Raw genomic sequence first — 9,102 nt, 5'->3', positions numbered from 1 at the left:
GCTCCTGCCTCTCCACGCCCTCTCCAGCTGCCAGACTTCCTCAGGTCAGCCTCTCCAGGCCCAGCTCCTCCGGCCTGCCACTGGCCTCTTGAGGCCCAGCCCCGATCACGCCTCTGGGCGACCTCCTCAGGCCCAGGACTTGACCTCCAGTCGGCCTCGCCAGGCCCAGCCTCCTGCCTCGCGAAGGCCTGCACGGGCCCAGCCTCTGCCTCACAGTGGACTGTCCACGCCCAGCTCTCGCCTGACTGCGGCCTCCCCAGGCCAGAGCTCCTCTTGCCTTTCGGCAGCTCCGCCACGCTCTCCTCCCGACTCCCCGTGGCCTCATTAGGCCCAACTCATTCGTCACGGGGAACGGCCTCTCCAGGCCCAGCCTTTGCCTTTCGGCGGCCTCTCCAGGCCCCGAACTTCCTCAGTCCGGCCTCTCCAGGCCCAGTTGCGGCCTCCCGGCCTCGTGTCCAGGCCCAGCTCGTTCTGCTCCTGCTGCGGCCGCGGGCCGATCTCCGGCCTCACGACAACCTCTTTGGACTCGGCTCCGGCCCAGCTCCCTCTCCGCGGCCTTTGTAGGCCCCAAACGTCCTGAAGCCGGGCCCCACGGTGGCCTCTCCGGGCCCGGCTCCTGCCCTCCAATGGCGTCTCCATGCCCCAGACTTCCTTCAGACAGCCTCTCCAGGCCCAGCTCCTCCTCCCGGCGGACTCTGCAGACCCAGGCTGTCCTCGACTCGGCCTCTCCAGGGCTCGCTCCTGCTCCCGGCGGCCCCTGCAGGCCGTGCTCGTCGCCCAGTCGCCTTCCGCCGGCCCAGCTCCTGCCTCTCCTCGGCCTCTCCAGCTGCCAGACTTCCTCAGGTCAGCCTCTCCAGTGCCCGCTCCTCCTCCCGGCGGCCTCTGCAGGCCCACGCTGGCCTCGACTCGGCCTATCCAGGGCTCGCTCCCGCTCCCGGCGGCCCCTGCAGGCCCAACTCGTCGCCCAGTCGGCCTCCGCCGGCCCAGCTCCTGCCTCTCCACGCCCTCTCCAGCTGCCAGACTTCCTCAGGTCAGCCTCTCCAGGCCCAGCTCCTCCGGCCTGCCACTGGCCTCTTGAGGCCCAGCCCCGATGACGCCTCTGGGCGACCTCCTCAGGCCCAGGACTTGACCTCCAGTCGGCCTCGCCAGGCCCAGCCTCCTGCCTCGCGAAGGCCTGCACGGGCCCAGCCTCTGCCTCACAGTGGACTGTCCACGCCCAGCTCTCGCCTGACTGCGGCCTCCCCAGGCCAGAGCTCCTCTTGCCTTTCGGCAGCTCCGCCACGCTCTCCTCCCGACTCCCCGTGGCCTCATTAGGCCCAACTCATTCGTCACGGGGAACGGCCTCTCCAGGCCCAGCCTTTGCCTTTCGGCGGCCTCTCCAGGCCCCGAACTTCCTCAGTCCGGCCTCTCCAGGCCCAGTTGCGGCCTCCCGGCCTCGTGTCCAGGCCCAGCTCGTTCTGCTCCTGCTGCGGCCGCGGGCCGATCTCCGGCCTCACGACAACCTCTTTGGACTCGGCTCCGGCCCAGCTCCCTCTCCGCGGCCTTTGTAGGCCCCAAACGTCCTGAAGCCGGGCCCCACGGTGGCCTCTCCGGGCCCGGCTCCTGCCCTCCAATGGCGTCTCCATGCCCCAGACTTCCTTCAGACAGCCTCTCCAGGCCCAGCTCCTCCTCCCGGCGGACTCTGCAGACCCAGGCTGTCCTCGACTCGGCCTCTCCAGGGCTCGCTCCTGCTCCCGGCGGCCCCTGCAGGCCGTGCTCGTCGCCCAGTCGCCTTCCGCCGGCCCAGCTCCTGCCTCTCCTCGGCCTCTCCAGCTGCCAGACTTCCTCAGGTCAGCCTCTCCAGTGCCCGCTCCTCCTCCCGGCGGCCTCTGCAGGCCCACGCTGGCCTCGACTCGGCCTATCCAGGGCTCGCTCCCGCTCCCGGCGGCCCCTGCAGGCCCAACTCGTCGCCCAGTCGGCCTCCGCCGGCCCAGCTCCTGCCTCTCCACGCCCTCTCCAGCTGCCAGACTTCCTCAGGTCAGCCTCTCCAGGCCCAGCTCCTCCGGCCTGCCACTGGCCTCTTGAGGCCCAGCCCCGATGACGCCTCTGGGCGACCTCCTCAGGCCCAGGACTTGACCTCCAGTCGGCCTCGCCAGGCCCAGCCTCCTGCCTCGCGAAGGCCTGCACGGGCCCAGCCTCTGCCTCACAGTGGACTGTCCACGCCCAGCTCTCGCCTGACTGCGGCCTCCCCAGGCCAGAGCTCCTCTTGCCTTTCGGCAGCTCCGCCACGCTCTCCTCCCGACTCCCCGTGGCCTCATTAGGCCCAACTCATTCGTCACGGGGAACGGCCTCTCCAGGCCCAGCCTTTGCCTTTCGGCGGCCTCTCCAGGCCCCGAACTTCCTCAGTCCGGCCTCTCCAGGCCCAGTTGCGGCCTCCCGGCCTCGTGTCCAGGCCCAGCTCGTTCTGCTCCTGCTGCGGCCGCGGGCCGATCTCCGGCCTCACGACAACCTCTTTGGACTCGGCTCCGGCCCAGCTCCCTCTCCGCGGCCTTTGTAGGCCCCAAACGTCCTGAAGCCGGGCCCCACGGTGGCCTCTCCGGGCCCGGCTCCTGCCCTCCAATGGCGTCTCCATGCCCCAGACTTCCTTCAGACAGCCTCTCCAGGCCCAGCTCCTCCTCCCGGCGGACTCTGCAGACCCAGGCTGTCCTCGACTCGGCCTCTCCAGGGCTCGCTCCTGCTCCCGGCGGCCCCTGCAGGCCGTGCTCGTCGCCCAGTCGCCTTCCGCCGGCCCAGCTCCTGCCTCTCCTCGGCCTCTCCAGCTGCCAGACTTCCTCAGGTCAGCCTCTCCAGTGCCCGCTCCTCCTCCCGGCGGCCTCTGCAGGCCCACGCTGGCCTCGACTCGGCCTATCCAGGGCTCGCTCCCGCTCCCGGCGGCCCCTGCAGGCCCAACTCGTCGCCCAGTCGGCCTCCGCCGGCCCAGCTCCTGCCTCTCCACGCCCTCTCCAGCTGCCAGACTTCCTCAGGTCAGCCTCTCCAGGCCCAGCTCCTCCGGCCTGCCACTGGCCTCTTGAGGCCCAGCCCCGATGACGCCTCTGGGCGACCTCCTCAGGCCCAGGACTTGACCTCCAGTCGGCCTCGCCAGGCCCAGCCTCCTGCCTCGCGAAGGCCTGCACGGGCCCAGCCTCTGCCTCACAGTGGACTGTCCACGCCCAGCTCTCGCCTGACTGCGGCCTCCCCAGGCCAGAGCTCCTCTTGCCTTTCGGCAGCTCCGCCACGCTCTCCTCCCGACTCCCCGTGGCCTCATTAGGCCCAACTCATTCGTCACGGGGAACGGCCTCTCCAGGCCCAGCCTTTGCCTTTCGGCGGCCTCTCCAGGCCCCGAACTTCCTCAGTCCGGCCTCTCCAGGCCCAGTTGCGGCCTCCCGGCCTCGTGTCCAGGCCCAGCTCGTTCTGCTCCTGCTGCGGCCGCGGGCCGATCTCCGGCCTCACGACAACCTCTTTGGACTCGGCTCCGGCCCAGCTCCCTCTCCGCGGCCTTTGTAGGCCCCAAACGTCCTGAAGCCGGGCCCCACGGTGGCCTCTCCGGGCCCGGCTCCTGCCCTCCAATGGCGTCTCCATGCCCCAGACTTCCTTCAGACAGCCTCTCCAGGCCCAGCTCCTCCTCCCGGCGGACTCTGCAGACCCAGGCTGTCCTCGACTCGGCCTCTCCAGGGCTCGCTCCTGCTCCCGGCGGCCCCTGCAGGCCGTGCTCGTCGCCCAGTCGCCTTCCGCCGGCCCAGCTCCTGCCTCTCCTCGGCCTCTCCAGCTGCCAGACTTCCTCAGGTCAGCCTCTCCAGTGCCCGCTCCTCCTCCCGGCGGCCTCTGCAGGCCCACGCTGGCCTCGACTCGGCCTCTCCAGGGCTCGCTCCTGCTCCCGGCGGCCCCTGCAGGCCGTGCTCGTCGCCCAGTCGCCTTCCGCCGGCCCAGCTCCTGCCTCTCCTCGGCCTCTCCAGCTGCCAGACTTCCTCAGGTCAGCCTCTCCAGTGCCCGCTCCTCCTCCCGGCGGCCTCTGCAGGCCCACGCTGGCCTCGACTCGGCCTATCCAGGGCTCGCTCCCGCTCCCGGCGGCCCCTGCAGGCCCAACTCGTCGCCCAGTCGGCCTCCGCCGGCCCAGCTCCTGCCTCTCCACGCCCTCTCCAGCTGCCAGACTTCCTCAGGTCAGCCTCTCCAGGGCCAGCTCCTCCGGCCTGCCACTGGCCTCTTGAGGCCCAGCCCCGATCACGCCTCTGGGCGACCTCCTCAGGCCCAGGACTTGACCTCCAGTCGGCCTCGCCAGGCCCAGCCTCCTGCCTCGCGAAGGCCTGCACGGGCCCAGCCTCTGCCTCACAGTGGACTGTCCACGCCCAGCTCTCGCCTGACTGCGGCCTCCCCAGGCCAGAGCTCCTCTTGCCTTTCGGCAGCTCCGCCACGCTCTCCTCCCGACTCCCGGTGGCCTCATTAGGCCCAACTCATTCGTCACGGGTAACGGCCTCTCCAGGCCCAGCCTTTGCCTTTCGGCGGCCTCTCCAGGCCCCGAACTTCCTCAGTCCGGCCTCTCCAGGCCCAGTTGCGGCCTCCCGGCCTCGTGTCCAGGCCCAGCTCGTTCTGCTCCTGCTGCGGCCGCGGGCCGATCTCCGGCGTCACGACAACCTCTTTGGACTCGGCTCCGGCCCAGCTCCCTCTCCGCGGCCTTTGTAGGCCCCAAACGTCCTGAAGCCGGGCCCCACGGTGGCCTCTCCGGGCCCGGCTCCTGCCCTCCAATGGCGTCTCCATGCCCCAGACTTCCTTCAGACAGCCTCTCCAGGCCCAGCTCCTCCTCCCGGCGGACTCTGCAGACCCAGGCTGTCCTCGACTCGGCCTCTCCAGGGCTCGCTCCTGCTCCCGGCGGCCCCTGCAGGCCGTGCTCGTCGCCCAGTCGCCTTCCGCCGGCCCAGCTCCTGCCTCTCCTCGGCCTCTCCAGCTGCCAGACTTCCTCAGGTCAGCCTCTCCAGTGCCCGCTCCTCCTGCCGGCGGCCTCTGCAGGCCCACGCTGGCCTCGACTCAGCCTATCCAGGGCTCGCTCCCGCTCCCGGCGGCCCCTGCAGGCCCAACTCGTCGCCCAGTCGGCCTACGCCGGCCCAGCTCCTGCCTCTCCACGCCCTCTCCAGCTGCCAGACTTCCTCAGGTCAGCCTCTCCAGGCCCAGCTCCTCCGGCCTGCCCCTGGCCTCTTGAGGCCCAGCCCCGATGACGCCTCTGGGCGACCTCCTCAGGCCCAGGACTTGACCTCCAGTCGGCCTCGCCAGGCCCAGCCTCCTGCCTCGTGAAGGCCTGCACGGGCCCAGCCTCTGCCTCACAGTGGACTGTCCACGCCCAGCTCTCGCCTGACCGCGGCCTCCCCAGGCCAGAGCTCCTCTTGCCTTTCGGCAGCTCCGCCACGCTCTCCTCCCGACTCCCGGTGGCCTCATTAGGCCCAACTCATTCGTCACGGGGAACGGCCTCTCCAGGCCCAGCCTTTGCCTTTCGGCGGCCTCTCCAGGCCCCGAACTTCCTCAGTCCGGCCTCTCCAGGCCCAGTTGCGGCCTCCCGGCCTCGTGTCCAGGCCCAGCTCGTTCTGCTCCTGCTGCGGCCGCGGGCCGATCTCCGGCCTCACGACAACCTCTTTGGACTCGGCTCCGGCCCAGCTCCCTCTCCGCGGCCTTTGTAGGCCCCAAACGTCCTGAAGCCGGGCCCCACGGTGGCCTCTCCGGGCCCGGCTCCTGCCCTCCAATGGCGTCTCCATGCCCCAGACTTCCTTCAGACAGCCTCTCCAGGCCCAGCTCCTCCTCCCGGCGGACTCTGCAGACCCAGGCTGTCCTCGACTCGGCCTCTCCAGGGCTCGCTCCTGCTCCCGGCGGCCCCTGCAGGCCGTGCTCGTCGCCCAGTCGCCTTCCGCCGGCCCAGCTCCTGCCTCTCCTCGGCCTCTCCAGCTGCCAGACTTCCTCAGGTCAGCCTCTCCAGTGCCCGCTCCTCCTCCCGGCGGCCTCTGCAGGCCCACGCTGGCCTCGACTCGGCCTATCCAGGGCTCGCTCCCGCTCCCGGCGGCCCCTGCAGGCCCAACTCGTCGCCCAGTCGGCCTCCGCCGGCCCAGCTCCTGCCTCTCCACGCCCTCTCCAGCTGCCAGACTTCCTCAGGTCAGCCTCTCCAGGCCCAGCTCCTCCGGCCTGCCACTGGCCTCTTGAGGCCCAGCCCCGATGACGCCTCTGGGCGACCTCCTCAGGCCCAGGACTTGACCTCCAGTCGGCCTCGCCAGGCCCAGCCTCCTGCCTCGCGAAGGCCTGCACGGGCCCAGCCTCTGCCTCACAGTGGACTGTCCACGCCCAGCTCTCGCCTGACCGCGGCCTCCCCAGGCCAGAGCTCCTCTTGCCTTTCGGCAGCTCCGCCACGCTCTCCTCCCGACTCCCGGTGGCCTCATTAGGCCCAACTCATTCGTCACGGGGAACGGCCTCTCCAGGCCCAGCCTTTGCCTTTTGGCGGCCTCTCCAGGCCCCGAACTTCCTCAGTCCGGCCTCTCCAGGCCCAGTTGCGGCCTCCCGGCCTCGTGTCCAGGCCCAGCTCGTTCTGCTCCTGCTGCGGCCGCGGGCCGATCTCCGGCCTCACAACCTCTTTGGACTCGGCTCCGGCCCAGCTCCCTCTCCGCGGCCTTTGTAGGCCCCAAACGTCCTGAAGCCGGGCCCCACGGTGGCCTCTCCGGGCCCGGCTCCTGCCCTCCAATGGCGTCTCCATGCCCCAGACTTCCTTCAGACAGCCTCTCCAGGCCCAGCTCCTCCTCCCGGCGGACTCTGCAGACCCAGGCTGTCCTCGACTCGGCCTCTCCAGGGCTCGCTCCTGCTCCCGGCGGCCCCTGCAGGCCGTGCTCGTCGCCCAGTCGCCTTCCGCCGGCCCAGCTCCTGCCTCTCCTCGGCCTCTCCAGCTGCCAGACTTCCTCAGGTCAGCCTCTCCAGTGCCCGCTCCTCCTCCCGGCGGCCTCTGCAGGCCCACGCTGGCCTCGACTCGGCCTATCCAGGGCTCGCTCCCGCTCCCGGCGGCCCCTGCAGGCCCAACTCGTCGCCCAGTCGGCCTCCGCCGGCCCAGCTCCTGCCTCTCCACGCCCTCTCCAGCTGCCAGACTTCCTCAGGTCAGCCTCTCCAGGCCCAGCTCCTCCGGCCTGCCACTGGCCTCTTGAGGCCCAGCCCCGATGACGCCTCTGGGCGACCTCCTCAGGCCCAGGACTTGACCTCCAGTCGGCCTCGCCAGGCCCAGCCTCCTGCCTCGCGAAGGCCTGCACGGGCCCAGCCTCTGCCTCACAGTGGACTGTCCACGCCCAGCTCTCGCCTGACCGCGGCCTCCCCAGGCCAGAGCTCCTCTTGCCTTTCGGCAGCTCCGCCACGCTCTCCTCCCGACTCCCCGTGGCCTCATTAGGCCCAACTCATTCGTCACGGGCAACGGCCTCTCCAGGCCCAGCCTTTGCCTTTCGGCGGCCTCTCCAGGCCCCGAACTTCCTCAGTCCGGCCTCTCCAGGCCCAGTTGCGGCCTCCCGGCCTCGTGTCCAGGCCCAGCTCGTTCTGCTCCTGCTGCGGCCGCGGGCCGATCTCCGGCCTCACGACAACCTCTTTGGACTCGGCTCCGGCCCAGCTCCCTCTCTGCGGCCTTTGTAGGCCCCAAACGTCCTGAAGCCGGGCCCCACGGTGGCCTCTCCGGGCCCGGCTCCTGCCCTCCAGTGGCGTCTCCATGCCCCAGACTTCCTTCAGACAGCCTCTCCAGGCCCAGCTCCTCCTCCCGGCGGACTCTGCAGACCCAGGCTGTCCTCGACTCGGCCTCTCCAGGGCTCGCTCCTGCTCCCGGCGGCCCCTGCAGGCCGTGCTCGTCGCCCAGTCGCCTTCCGCCGGCCCAGCTCCTGCCTCTCCTCGGCCTCTCCAGCTGCCAGACTTCCTCAGGTCAGCCTCTCCAGTGCCCGCTCCTCCTCCCGGCGGCCTCTGCAGGCCCACGCTGGCCTCGACTCGGCCTATCCAGGGCTCGCTCCCGCTCCCGGCGGCCCCTGCAGGCCCAACTCGTCGCCCAGTCGGCCTCCGCCGGCCCGGCTGCTGCCTCTCCACGCCCTCTCCAGCCTCTCCACGCCCTCTCCAGCTGCCAGACTTCCTCAGGTCAGCCTCTCCAGGCCCAGCTCCTCCGGCCTGCCACTGGCCTCTTGAGGCCCAGCCCCGATCACGCCTCTGGGCGACCTCCTCAGGCCCAGGACTTGACCTCCAGTCGGCCTCGCCAGGCCCAGCCTCCTGCCTCGCGAAGGCCTGCACGGGCCCAGCCTCTGCCTCACAGTGGACTGTCCATGCCCAGCTCTCGCCTGACCGCGGCCTCCCCAGGCCAGAGCTCCTCTTGCCTTTCGGCAGCTCCGCCACGCTCTCCTCCCGACTCCCCGTGGCCTCATTAGGCCCAACTCATTCGTCACGGGGAACGGCCTCTCCAGGCCCAGCCTTTGCCTTTCGGCGGCCTCTCCAGGCCCCGAACTTCCTCAGTCCGGCCTCTCCAGGCCCAGTTGCGGCCTCCCGGCCTCGTGTCCAGGCCCAGCTCGTTCTGCTCCTGCTGCGGCCGCGGGCCGATCTCCGGCCTCACGACAACCTCTTTGGACTCGGCTCCGGCCCAGCTCCCTCTCCGCGGCCTTTGTAGGCCCCAAACGTCCTGAAGCCGGGCCCCACGGTGGCCTCTCCGGGCCCGGCTCCTGCCCTCCAATGGCGTCTCCATGCCCCAGACTTCCTTCAGACAGCCTCTCCAGGCCCAGCTCCTCCTCCCGGCGGACTCTGCAGACCCAGGCTGTCCTCGACTCGGCCTCTCCAGGGCTCGCTCCTGCTCCCGGCGGCCCCTGCAGGCCGTGCTCGTCGCCCAGTCGCCTTCCGCCGGCCCAGCTCCTGCCTCTCCTCGGCCTCTCCAGCTGCCAGACTTCCTCAGGTCAGCCTCTCCAGTGCCCGCTCCTCCTCCCGGCGGCCTCTGCAGGCCCACGCTGGCCTCGACTCGGCCTATGCAGGGCTCGCTCCCGCTCCCGGCGGCCCCTGCAGGCCCAACTCGTCGCCCAGTCGGCCTCCGCCGGCCCAGCTCCTGCCTCTCCACGCCCTCTC

Source organism: Chlorocebus sabaeus, chromosome 21, assembly GCF_047675955.1.
Source record: "Chlorocebus sabaeus isolate Y175 chromosome 21, mChlSab1.0.hap1, whole genome shotgun sequence".
Taxonomy (NCBI): domain Eukaryota; kingdom Metazoa; phylum Chordata; class Mammalia; order Primates; family Cercopithecidae; genus Chlorocebus; species Chlorocebus sabaeus.
The sequence above is the reverse complement of the archived record's forward strand: the minus strand, read 5'-3'. Positions refer to the sequence as shown.